The following is a 16,845-nucleotide window of genomic DNA, read 5'->3' on the forward strand; positions in this document are numbered from 1 at the left end:
GGCGCTGCCTCTCTGTCTTCGCGCGCAGGCCGGTGTCCCGCCGTGAGAACGGAGGAGGACGAGGGGACCGAGGAGCAGCAGCCAGCCTCTCACCAACAGGTACAGAGAACGAGGTCCGCCTGGGCTGGGGGAGCACGGCATCGAGATTCTGGGGAGAAAAAGGCTCCCCGCCTCAGCCCGTCCTCCCTTCCTCCTGGGCGGCCTCCCCTTCGTACGTTAAAAAAACCGAGTTGTCTTTTTGTTAGGGGCTTGTAGGGGTTCTTTATATATTCTGGCGTGAAGCTCTTGTCAGAGAGACGATTTGCACGTATTCTCTTATCCAGTAGATTGGCTTTTCACTCTGTCGATTTTTTTTGAGGACAATTAACATAAAATTAATACATAAAATTATGTATCTTAATGTATTAAAATACATATTCCCAACTCCTTGTCCTGAAAATTCTGATTCAGGACATTTAGATCAGGAACTGTGAATCTATATTTTTAATAAGAACCTCTGGGGATTCTAAAATCTAGCAAGTTTGGAACATTCTAGATTCTACTCCAATACTGTTTCTCAGCGGGGCTGCACAGCCGAACGGCCTTCAGAGCTTTAGCAGGACTGAGGCCTGGTCCTACTCCCAGAGTTTTGGAATTAATTGAGAAGAGTTAGTTCTCAGTAGAGACCTGTTGGGATTTTAAGTGCCTCGGGGACACTGATGACCAGCCCAGGGGAGAACCTGCTCCATCTGTGCCCCTGTCCAGGACCCGGTTCCTGGTGCAGAGCCTGGCTCAGTTTGGTTCTGCTGTAGTCTCAGCCTCACTGCCTTATTTTGAAAGTTATACTTACATTTCTGATATTGCAAAGTGGTTCTTTTCCAGTGAGGTCGAGAGCTTTACAGAGAAATCTGACATTTGCGGCCAAAATTCTCCATGTTGTGGTGGGGAAGTTGGAAAAAACCTGACTGTAAGTTTACTTCTTAGCTAATCCAGCCAAGGTCTGCCCTTTGCTGGCCAGCTCTGAATGCTTTCTTCTGCAGAAGCTACCGGCACCGTTAAGCTGATGGGAATATTTGCTGCCACAATTGCACAAAACAATGAGCCTTTTATCACTGGGTGGTCCTTTATCTACAGTGGTCCTAACGCAGCTATTTGCCATTGCCCTGGACCCTGGGAAACAGACTCTCTATTCACAGCAAGGAATTTTCTCGAAGGTCGTTAAAAAATTGTTTTGAAGCTGTTGCTACACCACCCCATGTGTGATGTGGATGTGTGACTTTGTGGGTCTTAAAACTAATATCAGGCAAGAAAAGCTAACTGGAGAATTTAGAAATTAGCTTCCATTTATCCCTCAAACAAGCAAGCTAATTATTTATTAATAGAGGGAGGCTAATAAGAGATAAGAATGTGAGGTTAAGATTCCAGATCCGATTTTGTTGCCTATTATTCATGGGCTTCTTGGACATGACATTTAACCTCTCTAGGTCTCAGTTGGCTTATCTGTGAAATGGAGTTATAGTACCCACCCAGGCTGCAAGAAAGTCAAATGAGGTAAGACATAAAAGCTATTTGCTAACCTTGGTCTGCAAATAAATGTTAGGCCCTTAAGAAGCTGTTACTGTTGTGGTTATGGGCTGTTGTGTTTATCAGTGGGCATTGCTACATCAGAGAGGCAAACTCTTTGTCTTTATCCTGCCTGCTAAAGGCAAGAAGAGCACACAGCCAGGAGGATGTGGAATATTTTTGTGCACACTTTCGATCTGTATGTATTGGCTAAATTTAATTCTGAAATACCACCAGCCTCTGACTGGGTGAAGGTTATTGGAAGCCACAGCGTTGTTTTTCCTTTAGCTCTTTCAGATGACTAGTCCTTTCCAGTTTCTCACCAGCCATATCCAAACCAAATAGAGAAATTACCATCATAATTTGCCCTAACTAGAACTTATTCATGCTAAGGTGTTGACACTCTTGCTCCTAGATAAACTTTAAACCTGTTTATTTCTATGCATGGACTCAAAGCCAGTTGTCCTGATTACTTTAGTAGTATTTCTTCATTCGGTAGGAAGTATTTTGGGGAATTTTAGTGTGAAACCGTGTGACTTGGAGACTGAAGGCAGGTGCATTAGGGAGTGGGATCCAGGGCAGGAAATGATAACTCATGGGGAGAAGATCAAGAACCTCTGACATTAATGTATGTGGAAGTAATGTTGATACAAGAGACAGGAGGGAGACCTTTTTGAGTGCCTGCTGCATACTAACACTGTGCTAGCAATTGCGTTCAGCTTCTCATTTGATTCTCATATTGATCCTACTGGAGGGGCCTCATTTCCATCTTATACAGGAGTCCAGAGACATAAGGTGACTTGATCAAGGTTACACAGCCTGCGTGACTAGTTTGTTCCAAAGCCCACATGGTTCTCTTCTAACATTTTGACTTAGTAGAACAAACACAGTGACACCAAGTAGAGATGGGATATTGGAAAACTATCAAAGGGAGAAGAAAAACACAAGAATTGTTGTTTGATATATAAAATGGTGCTATCAAGAGTCATTTATGTCCCATTTATGCCTAATTACCACATAGTACAATAATGATTATAATTAAATGTCTGACAGATGAGGTTGGCTGTACATTTTATTTGATTGGAACAGAAAGCACAGCACATATGGGCTTCATCTTCGTTGTTCCTTGCCCACGCAGCATGTCACTTGTTTATAACTTCAGTAAATCACGGGTGACGTTGGTCAGCATTTATAGGCCAGTCGCTGTAGCCCAGATGTAAGACAAGGGAGAGTCACATCCAGCCTTTCCGTCAGTCTCAACAAAGAACAATCCATTAATTTGCTAATTATTTCTCCCTGCTGTGTACAGGTAGCATTAGGGAAAATAAATATACTGAGACTTAAGTGACTCAGAGTTCCTGCTTTTGTTATTGAATTTGCTTAGGTTGGTTTTTACATTTTGTGATTATATGGGTGCCTTTGTCCACAGTGAATGAGCAAATTAACTTATTGTTCTTGGGGAGGGAGGAGAGATTGCTTAAAATCGCAAAGGATTGGGGTTGGAGGGATACAACTGTGACGAAGAAGAGGGCAGTGAATTAGGATTCAGAGAATCTCATTCTGCCACTACCTGCTGTGTAACTCTAACCTGCGTGTGTTTTCTCATCCCTAAAATGAGGATAATAATAATATTTACCTTATATGGGATGTCTGAGACACCAAAGGCAAACCAGGAGACAAGTATTTTGAGTGCAGGTCATTTAGTGTGGAGGTGATCTAAAGAAGCACAGTGAGGGGCTTGGTGAGCAGGTTACAGCTGTGGGCATTGGGTGTCAGTGCCACTAGGACTCTGTGTCAGTTATCTACTGCTGTGTAACAAATTACTCCAAAATTTAATGGCTTAAAATAACAATAAATATTTATTATACTTATTTCCTGTAGATTAGGGATTCAGGACTGGCTTATCTGGGCAGCTATGGCTCAGGACGTCTTGTAAGATTATAGTCAAGATGTCCATCGGAGCAGCATCATCTGAAGGCTTGAGTGGGGTTGCAGGGTCCATTTTCAAGGTGGCTCCACCACATGGCTGGCGAGCTGTTGCTGGTTGTTGGCAGGAGACCTCAGTTCCTCACTGTGTGGACCTCCCCACGAGCTGCTTGTGTGTTCTCACGACATGGTGCTGGCTTTCCCCAGAAGCAGCACTTTTATGACCTCAGCTTGGAAGTCACAGAACATCATTCTCCTCATAGTCTCGTCATTAGAAGTGTCACTTAATATGGCTCACATTTGAGGGGAGGAGAATTAGGCTTCACATTTTAAAGGTCTGAAGTTCAAATAATTTGTTGACATAGTTTAGGACTGCCACTTACTCTGTGTGACACTTGTGGAACACACTTTAGAATTTTCCTTTTTCCTGAGAGTGAAAGAAGCTGGGCTATTTATCTCCCAGCTCTCATCCCTATTACTTGAAGATCTGGTTGGTGCCCTGAAGGCAAGGATGAGTGAGAGCAGGGAGGAAGGTAGTTCTGTTCTGAATGGTGCTTAAGAGACATTCCCCGAGGTTCCAGAGGTGCTGATGGGCTCCGCTGATGAGAGGTACTGCCCCAGACTGATTCCTGCCCACAAGCAGAGCCCCTAGTGCCCACTCAACACAGGCCAGTGCAGGGACCTGAGCTCAGTTTAAAGCTAGCTAGCTTAATCTACACCTAGCTCTTATCTTATTATTTACATTTATCATGACTAGAAGACCCTGCCTTTTCTTGCCTTCATCTTTTTCAGCTGAAAATGAGACTGAGGCTCCTGTTCTTTTTCCTAAGATGCCCTTGCTTGGACTAGCAAAGGATTTCCAAATATCACTTATATGGGAGTTTTTTTTTTTTAAATAAAATACACACACACACACTTGCATCCATAGAGACAAATAGCACCCCTCTCTGCTTTGCTATTTCTGGCACTAACCTCCATTTATGATGCCATATTTATGTAATTACAGTGCTGCAGTGGTGGATCATGATTTCAAAATATAGTCATAATCACCATCAGAAGAAATGGGGAAGATGAAAAACATACGCAAAGTAATTAAAAAGTCCTCATGAATGAATTTTCCCACTGCCTCCTATGCTCAGGCCATGGGATGCTCTGCCTCTGGATGTGCACATGTGTGTGTGTGTGTGTGTAGTATGTATGTTTACATTTCTGCTCTTATATATCTGGACCTGGGACTAGAGTGTGAATACCCAGTGAAGTGGCTTATCCCTTGGAGATTACCGTCCTTCTGCTTGATTAGATTTTTCTGTTCAGTTATTTGTGGTCTTGGCCACAGGGTGTATTTTTTTTTTTTTTTTTTTTGTGGTACGCGGGCCTTTCAGTGCTGTGGCCTCTTCCGTTGCGGAGCACAGGCTCCGGACGCTCAGGCCCAGTGGCCGTGGCTCACGGGCCCAGCCGCTCCGCGGCACGCGGGATCCTCCCGGACCGGGGCACGAACTCGTGTCCCCTGCATCAGCAGGCGGACTCCCAACCACTGCGCCACCAGGGAAGCCCCAGGGTGTATTTTTTATGACACATGTATCCCCGTTTCACACTCCTTCCTGCTGAGGACACTTTTGGTGCATTAATTCCTTAGTAATATTTTGAAGTTGTTTTTCTGTGCTTGAAAAATAATTTCCCACCTCCAGAATGCACCTGTCCCTCCATGCCTGCTTTCCCATTCCCTCTACCCACTTTATCTTTTTGCAACACTCCCAACACTGAGAGGACCGCAAATTCAAAAGCAGCCTGTTTTCTCTGCTGGGCACCTTGCCAGCTAGATGCTCAGGGGTCCGGGTTGCTTTGTGTTGAGGACACTGCCTGTTCTGCTTGCCGCATTCTGTGAACCTGCTGAACTACTAAACAAGTCCCTTTGCAGTGCCTGGAAAACTGAATTCTTTTCTCTTCCATTTCTGGCTTGCGTGTAGTGAAGGCACAGTATGCTCTGCCAAATCTTAAAACCTTAAAGCCGTTTATTCATCCAATTTGGGGGCTGCCTTTTTCTTCTAGAAAGTTCCTTGGGGCTCTATCATATAAAATCTCACCCTGAATAACATATTTGGACACATTGATGAAAATATTCCTTTAGTGCATTACAGCTTATAGGATTGGGGAAGACTTTGGGAGAAAGTGAGGGAGTATTTTAAATTATTAATTTTTTTATGGCTGGGGCTTCAAACAATATTTACTCATTACTTTGGATCAAAAGCTCCCATTGACTCTTAAGATGAAGCATTTTTATCATCTGTCTACCTTCTACACTCCCAACCTGTTTGTCCCTGGCTATCATGTTGCTCTGTGAGTTAAGGCACAAGGAGGAGACTTAAGGAAGGGGTGGTGGTGCAAGAGTGTGCCTGGATGTCCAGTCCTTTTTATTTCTTCATTAAAGTGCTGCCCGTGCAAGTCCATAGGCAACTCAACAGACGTGTCTCCTACACCCAACACCTCCTTTGGGTTGACAAGGAGAGAGTCAGGTATGTCATCTATAGCCAGCTTGCATTCTGCCAGCTTTAACATTTCATTCTTGCTACTTTATAGCTCTCAAAAGCCTTTTAAAGGTTGCTGGAGGGAGATCTTTTAAATTTTTTATTTATTTATTTTTCTCTTCAAGTTTCCTATTTTCTTAATATTTTTATTGGACTATAATTGCTTTACAATGTTGTGTTAGTTTCTGCTGTACAATGAAGTGAATTAGCTATATGTATACATATATCACCTCCCTCTCAGACCTCCCTCGCACTACCCCCCACATCGCACCCATCTAGGTCATCACAGAGCACCGAGCTGAGTTCCCTGTGCTATACAGCAGGTTCCCAATAGCTATCTATTTTACACATGGTAGTGTATCTATGTCAAAACTAATCTCCCAATTTTTCCCACCCTCCCCGTCCCCCCATGTGTCCACAGGTCCGTTCTCTACATCTGTGTCTCTATTCCTGCCCTGCAAATAGGTTCATTTGTACCATTTCTCTGGATTCTACATATATGCGTTAATATATGATATTGTTTTTCTCTTTCTGGCTTACTTCACTTTGTATAACAGACTCGAGGTCCATCCACATCTCTACAAATGACCCAGTTTAATTCCTTTTTATGGCCGAGTAATATTCCATTGTATATGTGTACCACATCTTCTTTATCCATTCATCTGCCATTGGACATTTAGGTTGTTTCCATGTCCTGGCTATTGTAGATAGTGCTGCAGTGAACATTGGGGTGCATGTGTCCTTTTGAATTATGGTTTTCTCAGGGTATATGCCCAGTAGTGGGATTGCTGGGTTGTATAGTAGTTCTATTTTTAGTTTTTTAAGGAACCTCCATACTGTTCTCCATAGTGTCTGTATCAGTTTACATTCCTACCAACAGTGCAAGAGGGTTCCCTTTTCTCCACACCCTCTCCAGCATTTATTGTTTGTCGATTTTTTGATGATGGCCATTCTGACTGGTGTGAGGTGATACCTCATTGTAGTTTTGATTTGCATTTCTCTAATAATTAGTGATATTGAGCATCTTTTCATGTGCCTCTTGGCCATCTGTATATCTTCTTTGGAGAAATGTCTGTTTAGGTCTTCTGCCCATTTTTTAATTGTGGTGTTTGTTTTTTTGCTATTGAGTTCCATGAGCTGTTTGTATATTTTGGAGATTAATCCTTTGTCCGTTGCTTCATTAGTAAGTATTTTCTCCCATTCTGAGGGTTGTCTTTTCGTCTTGTTTATGGTTTCCTTTGCTGTGCAAAAGCTTCTAAGTTTCATTAGGTCCCATTTGTTTATCTTTTTTTAATTTCCATTTCTCTAGGAGGTGGGTCAAAAGGATCTTGCTGTGATTTATGTCATAGAGTGTTCTGCCTATGTTTTCCTCTAAGAGTTTGATAGTGTCTGGCCTTACATTTAGGCCTTTAATCCATTTTGAATTTATTTTTGTGTATGGTGTTAAGGAGCGTTCTGATTTCATTTGTTTACATGTAGCTGTCCAGTTTTCCCAGCACCACTTATTGAAGAGGCTGTCTTTTATCCATTGTATATTCTTGCCTCCTTTATCAAATATAAGGTGACCATATGTGCGTGAGTTTATCTCTGGGCTTTCTATCCTATTCCATTGGTCTATATTTCTGTTTCTGTGCCAGTACCATACTGTCTTGATTACTGTAGCTTTGTAATATAGTTTGAAGTCTGGGAGTCTGATTCCTCCAGCTCCTTTTTTCTTTCTCAAGATTGCTTTCGCTATTTGGGGTCTTTTGTGTTTCCATACAAATTGTAAAATTTATTTATTTTTATTTATTTATTTTTTGCTGTACGCAGGCCTCTCACTGTTGTTGCCTCTCCCACTGCGGAGCACAGGCTCCGGACGTGCAGGCTCAGCGGCCATGGCTCACGGGCCCAGCCACTCCGCGGCACGTGGGATTCTCCCGGACCGGGGCACGAACCCGTGTCCCCTGCATCGGCAGGTGGACTCTCAACCACTGCGCCACCAGGGAAGCCCCAAATTGTAAAATTTTTTGTTCTAGTTCTGTGAAGAATGCCATTGGTATTTTGATAGAGATTGCAATGAATCTGTAGATTGCTTTGAGTAGTATAATCATTTTCACAATATTGATTCTTCCAATCCAAGAACATGGTCTATTTCTCCATCTGTTTATGTCATCTTTGATTTCTTTCATCAGTATTTTATAGTTTTCTGAGTACAAGTCTTTTGCCTCCTTAGGTAGATTTATTCCTTGGTATTTTATTCTTTTCGTTGTGCTCGTAAATGGGACTGTTTCCTTAATTTCTCTTTCTGATTTTTCGTTGTTAAGCATGCAAGCGATTTCTGTACATTAATTTTGTATCCTGCAACCTTACCAAATTCATTGATTAGTTCTAGTAGTTTTCTGGTGGCATCTTTAGGATTTTCTATGTATAGTATCATTTCATCTGAGAACAGTGACAGTTTTATGTCTTCTTTTCCAATTTGTATTCCTTTTATTTCTTTTTCTTCTCCGACTGCTGTGGCTAAAATTTTCAAAACTATGTTGAATGAGAATGGTGAGAGTGGACATCGTTGTCTTGTTTCTGATCTTAGTGGAAATGCTTTCAGTTTTTCACCATTGAGAATGATGTTTGTGGTGGCTTTGTCATATATGACCTTTATTATGTTGAGGTAGGTTCCCTCTGTGTCCATTTTCTGGAGAGTTTTTATCATAAATGGGTGTTGAATTTTGTCAAAAGCTTTTTCTGCATCTATTGAGATGATCATATGGTTTTTATTCCTTGATTTGTTAATATGGTGTATCATATTGATTGATTTGCATATATTGAAGAATCCTTGCATTCCTGGGATAAATCCCACGTGATCATGGTGTATGATCCTTTTAATGTGTTGTTGGATTCTGTTGCTAGTATTTTGCTGAGGATTTTTGCATCTATGTTCATCAGTGATATTGGTCTGTAATTTTCTTTTTTTGTGATATCTTTGGTTTTGGTATCATGGTGATGGTGGCCTTGTAGAACTAATTTGGGAGTGTTCCTTCCTCTTCAGTGTTTTGGAAGAGTTTGAGAAGGATCAGTGTTAGCTCTTCTCTAAATGTTTGATAGAATTTGCCTGTGAAGCCATCTAGTCCTGGAGTTTTGTTTGTTGAAAGATTTTTAATTACAGTTTCAATTTCATTACTTGTGATAGGCTGTTTATGTTTTCTAATTCTTCTTGGTTCAGTCTTGGAAAATTGTACCTTTCCAAGAGTTTGTCCACTTCTTCCAGATTGTCCATTTTATTGGCATATAGTCGTTTGTAGTAGTCTCTTATAATCTTTTGTATTTCTATGGTGTCAGTTGTGATTTCTCCTTTTTCATTTCTAATTTTATTGATTTGAGTCCTCTCCCTTTTTGTCTTGATGAGTCTGGCTAAAGGTTTATCAATTTTGTTTATCTTCTCAAAGAACCAACTTTTAGTTTCATTGATCTTTGCTATTGTTTTCATCATTTCTATTTCATTTATTTCTGCTCTGATCTTTATGATTTCTTTCCTTCTACTGACTTTGGGTTTTCTTTCTTCTTCCTTCTCTAATTGCTTTAGGTGTAAGGTTAGGTTGTTTATTTGAGATTTTTCTTGTTTCTTAAGGTGAGATTGAATTGCTATAAACTTCCACCTTAGAACTCTTTTACCGCATCCCATAGGTTTTGGGTCATCGTGTTTTCATTTTCAGTTGTTTCTATGTTTTTAAAAATTTCTTCTTTGATTTCTTCAGTGATCTCTTGCTTATTTAGTAGCACACTGTTTAGCCTCCATGTATTTGTGTTTTTTACAGGTTTTTTTTCCTGTAGTTGGTTTCTAATCTCATAGCATTGTGGTCAGAAAAGATGCTTGATATGATTTCAATTTTCTTAAATTTACTGAGGCTTGATTTGTGACCCAAGATGTGATCTATCCTGGAGAATGTTCCATGTGCACTTGAGAAGAAAGTGTATTCTGCCACTTTTGGGTGGAATGTCCTATAAATATCAATTAAGTCTCTCTGGTCTATTGTGTCATTTAAAGCTTGTGTTTCCTTATTTATTTTCTGTTTGGATCATCTGTCCATTGGTGTAAGTGGGGTGTTACAGTCCCCTACTATTATTGTGTTACTGTCAATTTCCCCTTTTATGGCTGTTAACGTTTGCCATATGTATTTGAGGTGCTCCTATGTTGGGTACGTAAATATTTATAATTGCTATGTCTTCTTCTTGGATTGATCCCTTGATCATTATGTAGTATTCTTCCTTATCCCTTGTAACAGTCTCTATTTTAAAGTCTGTTTTATCTGATATGAGTATTGCTACTCCAGCTTTCTTTTGATTTCCATTTGCATGGAATAGGTTTTTCCATCCCTGCACTTTCAGTCTGTATGTGTCCGTAGGTCTGAAGTGGATCTCTTGTAGACAGCATATAGATGGGTCTTGTTTTTGTATGCATTCAGCCAGTCTGTATCTTTTGGTTGGAACATTTAATCCATTTACGTTCAAGGTTATCATCGATATGTATGTTCCTATTACCATTTTCTTAATTGTTTTGGGTTTGTTTTTGTGGGTCTTTGTCTTCTCTTTTGTTTCCTACCTATAGAAATTCCTTTAGCATTTGTTGTCAAGCTGGTTTGGTGGTGCTGAATTCTCTTAGCTTTTGCTTGTCTGTAAAGCTTTTGATTTCTCTGTCAGATCTGAATGAGATCCTTGCTGGGTAGAGTAATCTTGGTTGTAGGTTTTTCTCTTTCATCACTTTAAGTATATCCTGCCACTGCCTTCTGGCTTGCAGAGTTTCTGCTGAAAAATCAATGGATAACCTTATGGGGATTCCATTGTGTGTTACTTTTTGCTTTTCCCTTGCTGCTTTTTATATTGTTTCTTTGAATTTAATTTTTGTTAGTTTGATTAATATGTGTCTTGGTATGTTTCTCCTAGGGTTTATCCTGGATGGGACTCTCTGTGCTTCCTGGACTTCGGTGACTATTTCCTTTCCCATGTTAGAGAAGTCTTCTACTATAATCTCTTTGAATATTTTCTCAGATCCTTTTTTTTTTTTTCTTTTCCTCTCTTCTTCTTCTGGGACCCCTATAATTTGAATGTTGATGCGTTTGGTGTTGTCCCAGAGGTCTCTGAGATTGTCTTCAATTCTTTTCATTCTTTCTTCTTTATTCTGCTCCTCGGCAGTTATTTCCACCATTCTATTTTCCAGCTCACTTATTCGGTCTTCTGCCTTAGTTATTCTGTTATTGATTCCTTCTAGTGTATTTTTCATTTCAGTTATTGTGTTGTTCATCTCTGTTTGTTTGTTCTTTAGATCTTTGTTAAATATTTCTTTTATTTTCTCAATCCATGCCTGCATTGTACTTCTGAGATTCTGGATCATCTTTACTATCATTACTCTGAATTCTTTTTCAGGTATGTTGCCTATTTCCTCTTCACTTATTTGGTCTTGTAGGTTTTTACCTTGCTTCTTCATCTGTGACATTATTTTTTTGTTAATTTTTTGTTTTTTTCTGATGGGTGGGATTGTATTCCGTTTTACTGGTAGTTCGGCCTGAGGCTTCTAGCCCTGGAGTTTGTAGGCTGTTGAGTAGAGCTGGGCCTTGGTGCTGAGAGGACGACCTCCTGGAGACCTCAGTCTGATGAATATTCCCTGGGGTCTGAGGTTCTCTGTTAGTCCAGTGGTTCAGACTCGGAGCTCTCACTGCAGGGGCTCAGGCCTGACCCCCAGCTTGTGAACCAAGATCCTGCAAGTCATGTGGTGTGGCAAAAAAAAAAAAAGAAAAAAAAGAGCAGAACAATAACAAAGAGTAAAAAATAAAACAAGATTAGAAAACTAACAGATATGTTAGAAAAAATTAAAAAAATAAAAATATAGATGAAACAACAACTGGAAGGTAAAATAGAACCACAATAGCAAAAAAAGAGGAGAAAAAAAAAACTAGAAAAGGCCTTGGTTGTGACGGGTGGGACTTAGGCAGGGGTGGGGTTTAGGCAGTGGGTAGGGCCTGTGCTTAGAACCCACAGGGCTGGAACAGGCCCTGCAGGGGTGGAGGTGGGACTTATGCTCAACACTGCAGGAGGGGCCCAAGAATGCTTCTGGCCTTGGAGGGTGGAAGACCAGGTCTGGGACCCCAGCAGGCTCCATGGGCCCAAGTGGGCGGGGGAAATGCTAGGCGTGTTCCCCCTGATCATCCGATCCCAGAGGGTCCCTCCCTGTTGGCCCATTTTCTTCTCTGCCCACCCCTCCTATGCCCCAGGACCCTTGTGGCCAGAGGAGGCCCTGGAAGGTAGGGGACCAGACCAGGAAGCCCAGCAGGCTTCCTGGGGCCCAACTGGGTGGGGGAAATGCCCGTGGAGCTTCCCATGATGCTCTGATCCCAGAGGACCCCTCCCTGTCCACCTCTCCTCTTCTCCCCCTGCCTCCCTCCTATGCTCCTAGGACCCACAAGGTCAGAGGGGGCCCCGGAGGGTAGAGGACCCAGCTGGGGCGTCCAGCCAGCTTCCCAGGGCCGACTCGGCAGGGGAAATGCTAAGTGTGCTCCTCCCTGATCCTCCAAGCCCCCAAGGGTCCCTCCATGCGTGGAAACCCCTCCCTTCTCCCAGCCACCCCTCAGGGACGCCGGTCCTGTCCGGCCTCCACTTCTTCCCCAACTCACTCCTCACCACGTCCTACCCGGTCACTTGGGGGTTCCTCCCCTCTCCTTGGGCGTCAAGGTCCCCCACCAGAGTCCAGCAGGTGCCTGCCATCTTTGAGATCTTTTGTTTAAGAGATAGGTTGGAAGAGGGACTGTGTTTGTGTGTGCCTTTTGGTCTGGGTCATTCATGGCTGATTTCAAAGCTAGAAAACAGGTCAATTCCAGGAAATTCATTCAGTCTCTTAATTGAAGCACTAGCCTATTTTAAAATAATTTTTTAAAATATTAGGTATGGGGCTTCCCTGGTGGCGCAGTGGTTGAGAGTCCGCCTGCCGATGCAGGGGACGCGGGTTCGTGCCCCAGTCTGGGAAGATCCCGCATGCCGCGGAGCGGCTGGGCCCGTGAGCCATGGCCGCTGAGCCTGTGCGTCCGGAGCCTGTGCTCCGCAGCGGGAGAGGCCACATTGGTGAGAGGCCCGCATACCGCACAAAAAAAAAAAAAAAAAAAATTAGGTATGGATTTCCTAATGTAGATTCTGTTTACTGACCTCAGGTAAGGAGACCTGCTTTCACTAGGAATTCTTTTCCTCCTACTCTACCTTCTTTGGTTTCTGAAACCTTACTCTTGTTTAACTGCTGGATAAGGATCTCCCATCTCCCTCCCGTTTCCTCCATCACTGATAGAATTTTCCCTCATCTCTGATAACTGCACATACTCTAATAAATTAACTGTGCAGGATTGCTGTGATAGAGGTATGGGGTAGGATCCAGCGAGGTGTAGCAAATTATTTTTATCTCCTGCTCTCTGTTAAGCAGCAGTTGTTATTCTATTATCTATGTTTTGAATCTAGTTGTTTGATCCTCAAAGCCTAAAAGTAGCTTCTATGCCCAGTTTTATGGTCTTAAGGATGCCAATTGCAGCTATAAATTCTCTGGTTGAGCCATATCTACTTGCCACATCCTGAAAATATGTTTAGCTCTATTTTCCCCTGCACACCTATATATTGTGGCTGGTAGTGATACTCTTTCCATATACTTTCTCTTTCTCTTCTTCACAAACCCACAAATGGAATTGACAGCCTGAAGGAGCAGCAAAGAAAGCACTGCCTCTCTGCCCACATCGTGCTGGCCTTCTCTTTTCTTTAGCTAGTGATGGGTTAGAGTTGGCATCCTGGGGGGTTTGCAAAAGCCAACCTCTCTTTTTCTGGGGCTACAGTTAGATCCCATGGGAGGGAAGAGCACCGTGGTGGGAAATGTAAGTTCTCAGATATTATTTCTGTCTGGGTACTTTGAGACCACAGGGAAAGGCCTTGGTGTCATTATGCCTGCATGTGGCAAGATGGTCAGCATGCCTTTGTGATCTTGTTCTGGGGTGGGAAAAACCAGGGAATTGGAACCATGCATTTCCATCAGCCCTGATGGCAACTCTAACCATTCCACCTTGGTGTGTTTAGGCGCAGATGGGAGGAGATGGGAGGAGGAAGAAGAAAAAATTGGAGGTGGTGAGCGAAGGTGTGGCTTGTGTTTGCTCAGACCTGGGGAACAGGCGGGGTTAATATGAAACAGCCAGTTTTCTTATGTCTGCTTCCTTCTCCTTCTGCTGTTGGCTTGCTTTCTCCTAATTCTGGTTTGTTCATGACTCCTCAGGGCCTCTAAAGCTATCTCGTGCCCTTCCTTGACATATACTTTCAGCATTTTTTTTACCCATGTCCTGTTTCAAACTCCCAAGAAAGAGAGTCCAACAGGTCTAGCTTGTCTTTTCACCTGTGGCCACTCCAGAGGCTGGAATTTGGCTGCTCTGGTGTTAGATCTGCAGCCCTGGCCGTGGCTGGAATGGCAGGACCATGTGATGGAGGACAGACTCACATTCTGCAGAGGCTATGGTTAGGCACCTCCTGGGGAAATGGGCGGGAGGCCTTCCCCACGGCAGACACACACTACTCATGTTTGTGACTGGTTGTGTACCCTACAAAGCATATGGCCAAAGAGCCCACGAGCAAAGGAATCTAGCTCATGGCCATTGTAGGGTGCTGATTTTCAATACTTTTGGTTCAAAAGGAAAGGCTTCTTTGTTAGAGTCCACAGCAGGAAACAACAACTACAGACAAAAAGTCCTCGAGAGTGATTTTTATATGGAAACATGTATAAACAGTTATTTATGCCCTTAGAGAATGTATAAAAGATCAAAGATGGAGTAAGGGCACAAAGAGCCTTTTTTTTTTTTTCCTTTTTCTGCTTGAGAAAAATCACCCAAGGACTAGGGATTTTGATTTTCTATTGTTCCTAGATGTGAACGCAAATATGTGTAATCCAAAAGTTGGCAGGAGGCTTACTTGCCCTTGGAGGTCTCTGTGTATTTGACTTTAGTGCCCAAATTCCATGGTGCATGGAGCTTTAAATCCTAGATTTCTGCTACTTCTTAGGGTGGAGATCCAAGTGGGATGGGTTTTCTTTGCTACTTGGGTTCCACTTCCTGAAACCGCCCTTGTCCTGTAACGTGTCCATTCAGACATGAAACTGCCTCTTTGGGGAGGGTTCCCCCCCGGGGGGGGCTGTGGGAGGAGTCTCATTATACAACATGCGTCTTTGCCACCTCCTGGCTCTTCCCCGCTCTCTCCCAGCCCTGCTCCTCACCGCTCCCTCCCAGATTTCTCCAGATGGTGGGAGGTCTTCCATTTCTCTTTTTTTCTCTTTTGCAGAGTAACTCAACTTTCCCTCCAGATTTCTTCTCTCTGGTTTGTGCCTCAATCCTCTAAAAAAACTAAACAAAATTAAGGAATCTCCACTTGGTAGTCTCTGCTTATGAAAAGGCAGTTGGGGTTGTAAGTAGCACACAGGTAACAAATAAGATATGTAGTACTTTGTAATTAAAAAAACCCCACCGAAGTGTGAGATTAGAACCATTATCTCTCTTTTGTCAATGAAAAAACTTGAGCACTGAGGTTAAGGAAGGGACTTGAGTTCACTATACAACCAGTGTGGCAGCTTCAGTGCCAATGTGAGGGCTGTGAATCCAGTGGATTCCAATAGATTCATGAAACGTTATAGGCTTCACATACCTGCATTTCAGCAAGACTGTCGATTTGTTAACACATCCTTAGTGGAGCAGGTGGATCTATATTCCTGAACAATTGGGTGGATCTCTTTCTGGATGAATGGCCATTGCCACAGACTGCTAATTAGTGAATCATGATCAAGTAAAAAAAAGAGTAAACTTTCGGCACTTTGTGGTATATAAATACTCATGTCCCCTCCTGAGAGCACTGTGATTCCATCTGGGGCATAGCCTGTCCTCCACTGTGAGCAGTTTGGGTCGACAGGAAATGCAGGTGGAATCTTTCTGTAAATAGATACTGAATGGTCTTGTTAGCCAGATCCTGCTTCCTACTGCCTGGTCTAGCTGGGAGCCAGTCACAGTGCCTGAGCTCAGCCAAGAGGACCTTTCACTTAGTTCTTCAAATCTTGAATAGAGTGACATAGACAAACAGATGATGGTTAGAACTTGTTCATTCCAGAACCAGCCTCCTAGGCAAGGTGGTCATGTTTCTAATTTTGGCACTGCCTTATTCTTTGATTTCCTTTTAATCCATATCTTTTGCCTAATTTCCCAGAATGTGTTTCTGTTCACTGCAGCCAAAGGACCTACATGAGAACAGATTTCTCTAGTATGTGTCAAACTCTGTCCATGTCTCTTTGCCTTCTTTGTTATTATTTTTCGATGACTGGGATAAAAATATGGGTGATACCGGGGTCCAGAATGGTCACAACAAATGGGAACGATGGATTAACAGGTGAAATTTTACTAATAAGGATGATTGCAGCCTGGCATTTCAGGTGCTAAAATCAACTTAGGTAAGTGGTAGGATCATGTGTTAGAGTAATAATAATGGCCCCTCTTTAAGACCTACCTATCTAGAGGCTCCAAGGAAGCCATTGTTATCCCACAGATAAGGAAGTCGAGGCTTTGGTTACTCAGCTGACACCTGATAATTGTAGGATTCAAATACAAGTTCTGGCTTTTGCAGTAGTGTTACAGGTAGTAGCCAAAGCTGTAATCACAGGGGATTGTGCCAGAGACCAGGGCCAGTGAGGGCAGCTCTGGGTCCAAAGGCTGTGGTAAACTCAGGTGTTGTTTCAGTAGATGTGGGCTCCAGGGATGTTTTAACTCAGGTGCTGAGGCAAAGAAACGTTCAGGGGAGAATTAAAATCAAGATGGTGTTCATGCATTAC

This window comes from Hyperoodon ampullatus (assembly GCF_949752795.1).
Source record: "Hyperoodon ampullatus genome assembly, chromosome: 10".
Classification (NCBI taxonomy): Eukaryota; Metazoa; Chordata; class Mammalia; order Artiodactyla; family Ziphiidae; genus Hyperoodon; species Hyperoodon ampullatus.